We start from the raw sequence: 15,000 nt of genomic DNA, 5'->3' as shown, positions 1-15,000 counted from the left end.
CTGATATAGAAACATGGGGTTTTTCAGAAAATGTTCGCTCTGAAAGAATATATGCATATATATTCAAAGATTTGCGACACATTTTCCACATTTCCCCCCCAAAAAATAGCAGATCTACAAGCTCGCTACAAGCTCGCTATGAGCTTGTAGATCTGCTATTTTTTCAATAGCTGACGTTTAAAATAATGGTGGTTAACTTAAAAAAGATAATGTGACACAGAGTCGTCGTCAAGTGAGAATTATTCAAACCAGTGCATGCAGGATTATTATAGGCTGCATCTATACTGACGGTACTGTCCGACAGACTGAGAATACAAATATTGAAATATCTGCCCGGATACAGCTAGCGCTCTGTGGAGGAATTCATCGTTGTCTTTTTTCTCTCTTAGGGCTGTAAGGCCTACTACAGTATATACACCAGTGTCCTTTTATCGGGGGAGCAAATTTAGATTTTAGTTTTTCAGTCGTATAGTCTTTGGAATACAACTTCATTTAGTCACATTTTAGTCATCTGAAATTATTTGTCTATAGTTTTAGTCGACTAAATGTCACGAGACTTTAGTCGACAAAATTTACAGTTGATTTAGTCGGCTGAAATGTGTTTTGGCGGGTCTTGATGCCGTGGTGATGGCTGGTTTTATACACTTGCTGGAAATAGCCGATCTACAAGCTCACAACGCGTCGCAGCGAGACACGTGAGCTTGTAGAGTCAGTGTTAAATAGCTCTATATTGTGACAGTAATCATTGCTATAGAGTGTTAAGTTACAGTGTTAAATAGCTCTATATTGTGACAGTAATCATTGATAGAGTGTGTGTTCAGTAACAGTGTAGCTCTATATTGTGACAGTAATCATTGCTATAGAGTGTGTGTTCAGTAACAGTGTTAAATAGCTCTATATTGTGACAGTAATCATTGCTATAGACTAGAGTGTGTTCAGTAACAGTGTTAAATAGCTCTATATTGTGACAGTAATCATTGCTATAGAGTTAGTGTCGAAGTGTCCTTGAGCAAGACTCTGAACCCCTAATTGCTTCCGATGTGCAGGTTGGTGCCTTGCATGGTTTCCTCCACCGTGTGTGTGTGTGTGTGTGTGTGTGTGTGTGTGTGTGTGTGTGTGTGTGTGTGTGTGTGTGTGTGTGTGTGTGTGTGTGTGTGTGTGTGTGTGTGTGTGTGTGTGTGTGTGGGTGCGCGTGCGTATGCGTGTGACATCACCATCATACCCGGAAGTTATGCAGGAACACCTACTGAGTGGCAAACAACTGCTTCCTGGCCTTGACAGCCCATTAATCCACATAGAAAAGTCATATTTCATTTAATTAAATGACGTTAAACAATGTTAAACTTACTTTGCCATTCACTTTATGCATGCGCATACCCGCTATAGTGGGGGTGCAGTACGTAGTCCGACAAACCCTAGCCTAACCATAACCGCCAGCACCGGAGCAGCACATGTCTAATGCTCCGTCGCAATTTCGTGCGGTCCCCCTATAGTGGCCCTCTTCAGAGGAACTGGTTTGGCTGACTTCAGTGCTCCGTGTGGGTTAGAAGGCCTCCAAACGTTAGTAGACGGTGGCACAGTCGGTAGTGCTGTCGCCTCACAGCTAGAAGGTCCTGGGTTCGCTGTGGACATCAGGGCCATACCCGAGGCGGGGTTGGCGAAAGGGCCTTTCTGTGTGGAGTTTGCATGTTCTCCCCGTGTCCCCTAGGGTATAGGTACCCTCGCATGTTCTCCCCGTGTCCCCTAGGGTAGGTACCCTCGCATGTTCTCCCTGTGTCCCCTAGGGTAGGTAGTGGTACCCTCACAAAAAACATGCAGTAATCCTGGTCACTAAACTCCCTCCCCCTGGCCAGCCGGGGCGCCTGATGGAGGGGAAAGGAACTGGTTTGAATAACGTGTTCCTTCCACGCGGGAAAACCAGGGAAACTCCCCCCCCCCCCCCCCCCTGTCTGCAGGTCTGCAAGGAGCAACCTGGACACTCATGCATGAAGGAAGCATGAGTTCAAGTCCGTTGCTCTCCCCAGGTTGGCGGAGGGTGTGGGGTGAAAAATGGGTTGCAAAATTGTGGGATAAAAAAAAGAAAAGAGGCTCATAATCTTTTCTGAAGAGCAGACAGGGAGCCACACAGTGCAGACAGAGCAGACAGGGAGCCACACAGTGCAGACAGAGCAGCTAAAACTGGTGTAACAGTTTGTGTGCTCTCCCGCTTGTCTTTGGTATAATCGGTTCAGGAATATAAAAGAAGACAAGATGTCACAGGTTGTTTTCTAATCACTTGCTTTTCGATGTGCACAGTACATCATTTGTGACCTTTTGTTTTCCCAATGGCAGTTGTTTTAATGGAGTGCTGTGATTATTATTACTTTTTCTTCAGTATTTCATGCGTCTATGAGGTAAAAGTAGGCCTACTTCATTAGAGCCCTTGGTGTTTATTGTTTATTGTTTATAAGGATCCCCATTAGCTTTTGCCTTGACAAAAGCTAGTCTTCCTGGGGTCCGACACAGACAAACATTTAACATTTAACAAAGGCAATACTTACAATTGTTTACAAACACTAACTCAAAATAAAACATAGTAAAATAAAATATAAAATAAGAAATAAAAAACAACGAAAAACATAGCAAAGAAATCACTTTCAACACATTATACATTTGAATTATTATTTTCCCAGGGTTACTGCAGTATGGTTTACATAAGGTGTTCTTTTAACTTGATTTTAAAGATGAATTTTGTATTTGTATTGGTTATACACTTTGGTAGTGCATTCCAACCTATTACTGCTCTATAGATAATAGAAGATTTAAGAATATTTGTTCTTGGTTTAAGTGCCACCAAAACACCCGAACTGGCTTGTCTAGTCATATGGTTATGTTTTGGTTATGGACGGTGTGGTTGTTATGTCATGTGTTTATGAGGTGACAGTACTTCATTAGAGCCCTTGGTGTGGTTGTTATGTCATGTGTTTATGAGGTGACATTACTTCATTAGAGCCCTTGGTGTGGTTGTTATGTCATGTGCTTATGAGGTGACAGTACTTCATTAGAGCCCTTGGTGTGGTTGTTATGTCATGTGTTTATGAGGTGACAGTACTTCATTAGAGCCATCATTAGAGTGGCGTGTCCACATAAAAACGACATTTTAATACAATCGGCACCAGGATTTCTTTCAAAATAGCAGCTCAGGGTGCCGCTCAGATATGGCAGCTTTTACTCTGAAAGCCGGGGGCTTCCGTTCCGTACAAAAACTAGGAGAAATAATGTTGCTTGCTTACCTCGCTATGATTATGATAAATATTTTGAACGAGAGGCATGTCTAAGTCAGAAATGAAGGGTGGGGAGTTCCAGACCCACAGGAACGCACCCAGGGTGCCGGCCCGGTTCCGGCGAGCCAACCCGCGTCCGAGTTACTGTGTGGGGGTCAAGGTTCAAGGTTCTTTATTATTTGTCTCCCGAGGAAGAAATTTGTCTTAGACAAAGGGCCCGCATGCAAGCGTATAGCGTTTATGTCCATGTCGCCACAGTGCACTGTATTGTACTGGCACGCCCAAAAGCATCATAATATACAATTAATATGTGCGTGTGTGTTTGTGTGTGTGTGTGTTAGGTTGCGCACAGGTGGTGAAAACAACCATGCTGTTTTCGTGCTCGTACCCAGACACCCAGCCAGCCACCCAGCCACACACAGCTCCGTAAGGGAGTGGTTGCACCACTCAAAAAGTAGCGATCATAGGCAAGGTTTTCACCTGGCAAGAACGATAGGCAGGGGGAGGAGCTTCACCATGGTTTGACGATAGGCAGGGGGAGGAGCTATGGTTGGACGATAGGCAGGGGGAGGGGCTTCTCCATGGTTGGACGATAGGCAGGGGGAGGAGCTTCTCCATGGTTGGACGATAGGCAGGGGGAGGAGCTTCTCCATGGTTGGACGATAGTCAGGGGGAGGGGCTTCTCCATGGTTGGACGATAGTCAGGGGGAGGGGCTTCTCCATGGTTGGACGATAGTCAGGGGGAGGGGCTTCTCCATGGTTGGACGATAGTCAGGGGGAGGGGCTTCTCCATGGTTGGACGATAGTCAGGGGGAGGGGCTTCTCCATGGTTGGACGATAGGCAGGGGGAGGAGCTTCTCCATGGTTGGACAATAGGCAGGGGGAGGAGCTTCTCCATGGTTGGACGATAGGCAGGGGGAGGAGCTTCTCCATGGTTGGACGATAGTCAGGGGGAGGGGCTTCTCCATGGTTGGACGATAGTCAGGGGGAGGGGCTTCTCCATGGTTGGACGATAGGCAGGGGGAGGAGCTTCTCCATGGTTGGACAATAGGCAGGGGGAGGAGCTTCTCCATGGTTGGACGATAGGCAGGGGGAGGAGCTTCTCCATGGTTGGACGATAGGCAGGGGGAGGAGCTTCTCCATGGTTGGACGATAGGCAGGGGGAGGAGCTATGGTTGGACGATAGGCAGGGGGAGGAGCTATGGTTGGACGATAGGCAGGGGGAGGGGCTTCACCATGGTTGGACGATAGGCAGGGGGAGGGGCTTATCCATGGTTGGATGATAGGCAGGGGGAGGAGCTATGGTTGGACGATAGGCAGGGGGAGGGGCTTATCCATGGTTGGATGATAGGCAGGGGGAGGAGCTATGGTTGGACGATAGGCAGGGGGAGGAGCTTCTCCATGGTTGGATGATAGGCAGGGGGAGGAGCTTCTCCATGGTTGGATGATAGGCAAGGGGAGGAGCTTCTCCATGGTTGGATGATAGGCAAGGTGAGGGGCTTCACCATGGTTGGACGATAGGCAGGGGGAGGGGCTTGTCCATGGTTGGACGATAGGCAGGGGGAGGGGCTTCTCCATGGTTGGACGATAGACATGAGTCGTTTATATTTTAACATGTTCGGAATAAATAAATAAATAAAAACATTTAATAAAACTCTGGTCTGTAACTCTGGTTGTAACTCTGGTCTGTAACTCTGGTTGTAACTGGTCTGTAACTCTGAGAGTGAGAGTGATCATTTTACTTGCAGAGAGAGAGAGAGAGAGAGAGAGAGGCTATTTTGTTACTTCTGCTGCATCTGGAGATGTGTGTGTGCACGTGCGTGCTGCCTGTCAGTGTTTAACTCCATCGTAGCTGAGGACGTGCACGCACACACACTAAATTGTCATGCGGCTTATAAAGATGGCTAGACTTAATTCATGTCTTTCCATTTGGGACTTAAACTTTACACAAACCTAGAGAAAATATCGTCTGAGCGAGAGACAGGCAGACAGACAGACATACAGGCAGACAGACAGACAGACAGACAGCAATCTCTGTCTCTGTCTAGACAGACACACACACACACACACACACACACACACACACACACACACACACACACACACACACACACACACACACACACACACACGTGAATGTGTAATGTGTAAGTTCACCCCAGGCTCTCTCAGAGTTGCTGGGGTTTGTACCCTTAAAAGGTTGTGTTTCCACCATCTCTCTCTCTCTCTCTCTCTCTCTCTCTCTCTCTCTCTCTCTCTCGCTCTCCTCTCGGTCCATTTGTCTCGGTGTCTCTCTCCCAGGTCCATTCTGAGCGGTGCCATGGCAACTTTCGGGACATAGTGTGTGTGTGTGAAAGAGAGATGGGGAGAGAGAGAGAGAGACAGAGAGATGGAGAGAGATAGATGGAGAGAGAGAGAGGGTGGGGGGGGCTCAGGCTAAGGGGGGGCCCCAGAAAGGGTGTCAGTCTTATACATAAACCTTGAGAGTTAGCGGACTAGCTAACGCAGAGCTAGCAGCGGAATGCTAACGGCCACTATTATGCGGATGATGGTTGCCTTACTGAAGAAGGGGGACACAGAGTACATGTGTCATCTCTTCAGAACTGGTGTGATAAAAGCTCCTTAGGGATCAATGTGACAAAAAACTAAAGAACTTGTCATTCATGAAAAGGAACCTGTGCAGTCCATCACAATTGGTGGACAAATAGTGGAGGTAGTAGACTATTTTAAATACTTGGGCACATATATTGACTGCAAACTCAATTTCAGTGATTTTTATACTTGTAACCAACGCCTCCACCTACTACACAAGCTCAACTCCTTTAGAGAGAGCAAGCATATTATGGAAACAGTCTGTAAGAAGTTAAAGAACCTGATAGAGGGAATCTTGAATTTTAACATGGCAATGTGGTATATGGCATTCTTAACACTTATACCTCCATTGCCGAAGTCCTTTTGTCAATTGAAGCGTAATTTTGATACTGACGCTTAATGCAATTGCCGAAGCCCTTCGGCAATTGCGCTTTTATAGTGCATTCGATCGAGCGACCCATAATGCTACTCACGTTACCCGGTTAGCTAGCTGTGTTGTTAGCACAACACTGTATCGTTCATCTTAGATGGCAAATGACCTCCTCTCAAACTAACTAGCAATGAACACGGCTAGCGGAGCGCTCAATAGTGCCAATCGGTCAATGTGTGCACGTGTGTGCATGTGTGCACACTCTCTTTAGTCAAGTGTGTGCACGTGTGTGCATGTGTGCACACACTCTTTAGTCAAGTGTGTGCACGTGTGTGCATGTGTGCACGTGTGTCACTCTCCAGTTGGCAGCTGTCACCCTCTCTCCGACTGTCCCCCGTCGTCACCCAGAACACGCACGCACGCACGCACACACACACGCACGCGCAGGCTTAACACATGCCATCAGGTGGAGTCATTGTATTGACATTAGGCCCTAGGAAAGGTGTGTGTGTGTGTGTGTGTGTGTGTGTGTGTGTGTGTGTGTGTGTGTGTGTGTGTGTGTGTGTGTGTGTGTGTGTGTGTGTGTGTGTGTGTGTGTGTGTGTGTGTGTGTGTGTGTGTGGAGGCTCAGCCTCTGGTCGTAGCGTTGGGGGAACACCCATTGGCCGCTCCAGAGCCATAGAGTAGACGGAGTTACCACACTGAGGGGTCGGACCAGAGCCATAGAGATACAGAGTTACCACACTGAGGGGTCAGACCAGAGCCATAGAGATACAGAGTTACCACACTGAGGGGTCAGACCAGAGCCATAGAGATACAGAGTTACCACACTGAGGGGTCGGACCAGAGCCATAGAGATACAGAGTTACCACACTGAGGGGTCAGACCAGAGCCATAGAGATACAGAGTTACCACACTGAGGGGTCAGACCAGAGCCATAGAGATACAGAGTTACCAGACTGAGGGGTCAGACCAGAGCCATAGAGATACAGAGTTACCACACTGAGGGGTCGGACCAGAGCCATAGAGATACAGAGTTACCACACTGAGGGGTCGGACCAGAGCCATAGAGATACAGAGTTACCACACTGAGGGGTCAGACCAGAGCCATAGAGATACAGAGTTACCACACTGAGTGGTCAGAAACCTGTCCATGCAGCCTGGATGGAGAGAGACAAGCTGGAGTTGGAAATACATTGTTTTCAACGAGGGCGGCGCAAATAAGAGCTATTTTAAGCATGTGTGCAAACATGACAACTGTTCTAAAAGAAACCATCTAAATGCCCAACCTTTCCATGTCGGAAGGAAGGCAGAGTTCAGGAGAATGATCTTGGAACGCAGCAATATTTGCGTTGAACAATTTTGTTTCTAAATCCATGTCGTTACACACCTGCATCTCCACTAGCTAAAGAGTGCTGCATGGGAACTTGTGCCCCGAAAATAGCTGATCTACAAGCTCTCAACGCATCACAGAGCACACATCCTGACAGAAAACTATCAGGATTTAGAAGACATTTGTAGAATGGAGCTCAGGTCCAAATGGGACAATCTCTCTCTTGTGGGTCTCCGCCTGAGACGTTTACGAAACCACTATACTATAGGGATATAAAATAGTGATCTCGGTGGTGTTTTCACCAAACAAACAAAATAAGCACAATGTACAATCTTGTACAGATGTGAGACTAATACATCCAGGAACATGCATGAGAGAATAGCTCTCTAGGTCTGTCTGTCTGTCTGTCTCTGTCTCTGTCTCTGTCTCTGTCTCTGTCTCTGTCTCTGTCTCTGTCTCTGTCTCTCTCTCTCTCTCTCTCTCTCTCTCTCTCTCTCTCTCTCTCTCTCTCTCTCTCTCTCAGCAGGGGGTCCATTCGTTGACAGCCACACTGTGTAATCCACACACATACGTACACATATGTACATGTACACGTGTGTGCTCACGAGTGTGAGGGTTTTGCTGCACGCATGTACTGTGTGTGTGTGTGTGTGTGTGTGTGTGTGTGTGTGTGTGCGCGCACACGTGCATGCGTGTGTGTGTGTGTGTCAGACACTGGTTTTTCCAGACCCAACTCGTAAACCACATCTGGAGAAAGAATTTAGATTCCTCTCTCTCTCTCTCTCTCTCTCTCTCTCTCTCTGCTGCTGCCTTCCCTGCTTTCTGAGAGAGAGAGAGAGAGAGAGAGACTTCTGTCCTCAGGCTAACTTCAGACTGCTTTGGGAGAGGAATGCCTTTATTTTGCAGCCATCAGTCAGGAGAGAGAGATGGATTGATTATAACTGTGTGTGTGTGTGTGTGTGTGTATTGTGTGTGTGTGTGTGTGTGTGTGTGTGTGTGTGTGTGTGTGTGTGTGTGTGTGTGTGTGTGTGTGTGTGTGTGTGTGTGTGTGTGTGCGTTCACGTGCGTGTGTGTGTGTTTTGGGGGGGGCGCAGGATGAGTGCTAGTGTTTATGTGAATACACACATTCACGCATGTGCGTGTTGCGTTCGTGTGTGTTGCTACATGCTAGGCTAACGTTACTATTATTGCTACTACAGTATCATTGCCCCAGGGATTTGTGCCACTTTGTCACTTGTAAACAATCCAATTATAAGATGATAGTAAACTTATAATGTTCAATTTAACACTTGCTTTTTTACTTTCTGTGGGCTGTGCAAATAAAACAAAGTCACACTGTTACGCCAAATACCAAGCTATTGTTATTGTTTTGTTTGGTTATGTGTAGCAACAGTGAAAACGGCATATTCTAGGTAAACGCTGCTGTTATTTTACATTCCACAGACCAGAAGACAGACAGAGCGCTCTGGACACGTTCAGGTGTTTAGACAGATATCTGGTGTTGTGTTTATAGAAGACAGAGCTCTCTGGACACGTACAGGTGTTTAGACAGATATCTGGTGTTGTGTTTATAGACGTTTTTTTTTACCTGCCAGGGGCAGGTGGGCAACCCTTAGTGTTTTATTTAGCTGCCAGGTGCAGGTGGGCAACCCTTAGTATTTTATTTAGCTGCCAGGGGCAGGTGGGCAACCCTTAGTGTTTCATTTAGCTGCCAGGGGCAGGTGGGCAACCCTTAGTGTTTTATTTAGCTGCCAGGGGCAGGTGGGCAACCATTAAGTGTTTTATTTAGCTGCCAGGGGCAGGTGGGCAACCCTTAGTGTTTCATTTAGCTGCCAGGGGCAGGTGGTCAACCCTTAGTGTTTTATTTAGCTGCCAGGGGCAGGTGGGCAACCATTAAGTGTTTTATTTAGCTGCCAGGGGCAGGTGGGCAACCCTTAGTGTTTTATTTAGCTGCCAGGGGCAGGTGCGCAACCCTTAGTTTCAACGCCTGTTAATGCAGAGGCTGGTAACTGCACCTCACTGGACAATTTCAAAGAAATTAGAGAAACAGCTGGATGGCACTTACACCTACGCCTTCTAATGAGAGCGCAAAATCTGTCTTGGAAGAGAAGAGCCACCCATCGACTGATCTAATATATACGGCAACCTTCCCCGTGTTTCTTCACTGGTCCGATCCAGAAGAACACAGTGTGCCGGCCACTGCTACAGAGCTGACAATGAGGTTATATCTTCCCTTCTTCTCTGGAGTCCTGCCCATAGACTGTAAAAAAATATGGACAAAGCGTAGGGCTGGGCGATATGACGATATATATCGTATTTTCGATAGAAAATGTCTATCACGAAAAAAAAGCTATATCGCTTATATCGCCGTTTCGCTTTACGGCAGTATTTTACGTCACAGCGCTTATATACGGCATGCCCAGCAGCCCACCGCGCGCACTGAAAACAGTGAGCCAACACCTTTCGGATGTCTTCTCTATTATATACTCTAAGGCCAACACGACCACAACACAAGCCGAGGTGGTGCTTGCACCTAAAAGAGGGAGATGATGATGATGGCTGACGAGATTCAGAGCGGTGTAAGGGGCACGTTCGGAAATACCACACCGGAGCGAACTCATCTATCAGTTTGCATTGCACAGTGCGCCTAGTGCGCTATTTCCGAACGCGCCCTAAAGTAACCGGTCATTCACTGTTATAAATGCAGGTTTCATGTTGGGTCAAATTGATAAATTGCGTGAGCCACGCATGTTTTACACAGTTGAACAATAAGCTTGTCCGTCGTCGGGTGCACTGCAAACTTCTTCCAAGACGAAGACGTTCCTCTTACCTGTGCAGTCCTGCTGCGTGTCTGTCTTGTTTTATTGTTCCAAATAAATTATTCCATTTGAAAAGTCCTTAATTCAGCAACAGCTTACAACAACAACACAAGACGCTGACTTTGTTGTGATCATCAAAAAAAAAGGAAAAGAAAAAGCCCCACTCGTCCCAGACTCTCATATACGCACAGCTGTGGGCATGGAGAGTTGACGACAAGATCGCGTTCTCTCTCACTCTCTCTCACTCTATCGCCTGTAGTCAATTAAACATCGTTAAGCTGCCCAACGTCTTTAACAAACTAAACTATAACTACAACAGAACATGTTGATTCCCTATACAGAGCTTAAATGAACTGAAACAACTGTAGTGACAAACTGTGACATGAGATATTTATTTTTTCCTTAAGCCAATTTAATGCAGACACAGGCCTGTACTTCTGTGTCTGAATTCTTTTGTGTTCTTTTTAATTGTCATAATAATAATTATTATTAATAATACTAATAAAACTTTATTTGTATAGCACCTTTCATGACATGAAATGCAGCTCTCAAAGTGCTTTACAGAGCAATGGAGAAAAAAAGAAAAGCAAGGCAACGACATTAAAAAACAAGCAGTGATGCAATACAGTGAGGACATGAATAACAAAAAATAAAAGATCAATTAAAAGCAATGTTGTAGAAGTGGGTCTTGAGCTGTGCTTTAAAAATGTCTACAGAGGCTGAACAATTGAGTTCAGCCTCTAATTATTATTATATACATTTTATTTTGTAATATTTTTGTACTTGCTTTGGGCCTGTCTGTGCATGGGAAGGGCATCAGTATTATATTCATATAAGTAGACTGGATAATGTGAATTTAATTGTTTTTTGAGTGGTGCAACCATTATAGACAGCTATGTGTGTCCCTGTCCCTGTATCCGAGCACGGAAATAGCATAACTATTGTCACCACCAAGTGTCACTGTTGTGCAGCCTAACACAGACAGAGGCCAGGGAGGAGAGCTTGTACAGTACAGTACAGTACAGTACAGTACAGTACAGTACAGTACAGCCCAAGTACAGCCCAAGTACAGTAAAGTACTCGACCTGAACAAAAATCAATTCTTTTAGATAAAAAAATAGGTATCGTAAAAAATATGCTATATCGTGAGTATATCGTTATCGTGATAAAATAAATTCTATATCGTGATATGAGATTTTGTCATATCGCCCAGCCCTAACAAAGCGTTCCCCGGGTGTTGTGTTTATAGAAGACAGAGCTCTTTGGACACGTTCAGGTGTTTAGACAGATATCTGGTGTTGTGTTTATAGAAGACAGAGCTCTCTGGACACGTTCAGGTGTTTAGACAGATATCTGGTGTTGTGTTTATAGAAGACAGAGCTCTCTGGACACGTTCAGGTGTTTAGACAGATATCTGGTGTTGTGTTTATAGACGTTTTTTTTTACCTTCCAGGGGCAGGTGGGCAACCCTTAGTGTTTTATTTAGCTGCCAGGTGCAGGTGCAGGGCAACCCTTAGTATTTTATTTAGCTGCCAGGGGCAGGTGGGCAACCCTTAGTGTTTTATTTAGCTGCCATGGGGCAGGTGGGAAACACTTAGTGTTTTATTTAGCTGCCAGGGGCAGGTGGGCAACCCTTAGTTGCTTTTAAGTGATCTTATATTTTTTTGTTATTCATGTCCTCACTGTATTGCATTACTGCTTGTTTTTTAATGTCGTTGCCTTGCTTTTCTTTTATTCTCCATTGTTCTGTAAAGCACTTTGAGCTGCATTTGATGTCATGAAAGGTGCTATACAAATAAAGTTTTATTATTATTATTATTATTAGTGTTTTATTTAGCTGCCAGGGGCAGGTGGGAAACCCTTAGTGTTTTATTTAGCTGCCAGGGGCAGGTGGGCAACCCTTAGTGTTTTATTTAGCTGCCATGGGGCAGGTGGGCAACCATTAAGTGTTTTATTTAGCTGCCAGGGGCAGGTGGGCGACCCTTAGTGTTTTATTTAGCTGCCAGGGGCAGGTGGGCAACCCTTAAGTGTTTTATTTAGCTGCCAGGGGCAGGTGGGCGACCCTTAGTGTTTTATTTAGCTTCCAGGGGCAGGTGGGCAACCCTTAGTGTTTTATTTAGCTGCCAGGGGCAGGTGGGCGACCCTTAGTGTTTTATTTAGCTTCCAGGGGCAGGTGGGCAACCCTTAGTGTTTTATTTAGCTGCCAGGGGGCAGGTGGGAAACCCTTAGTTTCAACGCCTGTTAATGCAGAGGCTGGTAACTGCTCCTCACTGGACAATTTCAAAGAAATTAGAGAAACAGCTGGATGGCACTTACACCCGCCTTCTAATGAGAGCGCAAAATCTGTCTTGGAAGAGAAGAGCCACTCATCGACTGATCTAATATATACGGCAACCTTCCCCGTGTTTCTTCACTGGTCCGATCAAGAAGAACACAGTTTGCTGGCCACTGCTACAGAGCTGACAATGAGGTTATATCTTCCCTTCTTCTCTGCCATAGACTGTAAAAAAATATGGACAAAGCGTTCCCCGGGTCTAACATGGACGTAAAATGAAGCTTGTAATTCCTTGCATTGTAAATCGCCATCTTTCTAGATCCATTTTGGCCCAGCTGGCCATTGGCTGGCCCAGACAACGAGGCGGGACTTCCCCCCTTACTCTTCGTTGGTTTTTATTTTGACTGAACCGGGGGTGGCTCCCGTTCATAGACTGTAACGGTAGCCACACCCCTCAGAACATACGCAACTTTATGGTCATTATTTTTATAAATGGGACCATAATTTTCCAAAAAGAATATTATGACATGAGAAATGAGACTTTAAACTAGTGACTGGAAGCAGAAAGTATTCATGACCATGTTTATTATTATTTTGAATAAGACAGAGGTCCGGTCCCATGCGGCGTCCATCGGAGAGCGGGGCTCTATGCCCGTTTAGTATGGTCAAGCCAAGCTTATACAAATCAGATCCCCTTCCACCCAACCAATAATGGGGTTCAGAGTGCAGGCCCGGAGTGGAACTCCAAATCAGGCCGGGAGTTATACGCCCTGGCAGGCCACACTGCGCGTGCGCGCGCCAGAATTTTGGGGGCCCTTGGGGGACATTTTGGGGGCCTTTGCAGCAATTTCACATGAGAAATGTACCATCTGATGTTATTTATATTAACTTCTTCCCTCCATTAACATAAGACACACAATGTAGTTGTGCTGCAGCAACACTGCCTGAATTTAATTTAAATTGACTGTAATTTGCCTAGGGTCCGCAGAGAGGTGGTCCGTGGTCTGGTCGTGGACCGCGGTCTGCCAGTTGAGTACCCCTGGTATATAGGTGAAGTTGGGCCCAAATACATGGGCCTCTATGGAGCTATGGGTTTTTTTGGGGCCCAATGACAGCGCCACAACAGGCCATTATATGAACTTTCAGGAAGTCCCGATTTCCTTAGTGGCTTCACGAAATATCTGTCTGACTGTAGAAAACTGTTGTTCCCTGATGTCATCGCTAGGGACACATGATGTCATCGCTAGGGACACATGATGTCATCGCTAGGGACACATGATGTCATCGCTAGGGACACAGGCATCAGTAGGCAGGGACTGGGGATGGCGATGAAGGACCGGGAGGTCTGGCGTATATGGCGTTGTGGAATCCATGATCTCAACAGGAAGTCTGGCGTGGCTTGTTGTGAAATCTATGATCTCGACCGCGGTTCGAAAGATGATGAAATTATGAACTGGTTCTGTAGAGGGACACATTTGCTACAACATTTATCTATCGTTTTATTATTATTATTATTATTATTATTATTATCTTTGTATTATGGACGGCTGTGGTTCAGGAGGTAGAGCAGGTCGTCCAATGATCCCTGGGTCGGCGGTTTGAATCCCGGCTCCTCCTGTCTACACTGTACATCCCTGGAACATGTGACACGTTTAAAACATAAACACCAGTGTGTAATAATAAAATGCCAAATGTTTATTAATGGTCATAAAATACAGTAGAACACGAGGTTCACCTCACGAGACACCTCACGAGAACACCTAGTGTTTGAATTCTAAACACCTATATATGACTGACTTTGATTGTAAAAACTAAACACGTTTATATGTTTAAAAAGTGTTACGGGCGATTAAACATGTTCTTCTGTTTATAATCTAAACACTGTGACACGTTTAAAAAGTGTTACAAATAAGTGTTTATAACCTAAACGCTTGGGTTTAGTGTGTACATGTGGAAGTGTCCTTGGGCAAGACACTGAACCCTACATTGCCTCCAATGAGTCGGTCGGTGTGAGCACGCCACCGTCGGTGTGTGAATGTGGGAAGTGAGGACGCTGGCGTTGACTGTTCACCACTTCATCTCCCAATGTATGAATGAATGAACCTTCACCTCCCAATGTATGAATGAACGAACCTTCACCTCCCAATGTATGAATGAATGAACCGTTTTGAATGAATGAACCGCTTTGAGCACTTGGAAAAGTGCTATAAAAATGCAATTCATTATTTATTATGTCGACACATTATCTACGTTATCTAACCCCGCCTCCTCTGTGTTATAACCCCGCCTCCTCTGTGTTATAACCCCGCCTCCTCTGTGTTATAACCCCGCCTCCTCTGTGTTATAACC

The 15,000-nt window shown here is 45.7% G+C and overlaps 1 protein-coding gene across 1 annotated transcript in view; it reads left to right on the top strand.

Annotated features, from left to right (window-relative positions):
• Positions 1–15,000, top strand: part of setbp1 (SET binding protein 1) — a 73,519-nt gene that overhangs the window by 2,477 nt on the left and 56,042 nt on the right.

This window comes from Protomyctophum parallelum (genome assembly GCF_964188405.1).
Source record: "Protomyctophum parallelum genome assembly, chromosome: 15".
Taxonomy (NCBI): Eukaryota; Metazoa; Chordata; class Actinopteri; order Myctophiformes; family Myctophidae; genus Protomyctophum; species Protomyctophum parallelum.
This window is presented reverse-complemented; position numbering and strand designations above follow the sequence as displayed.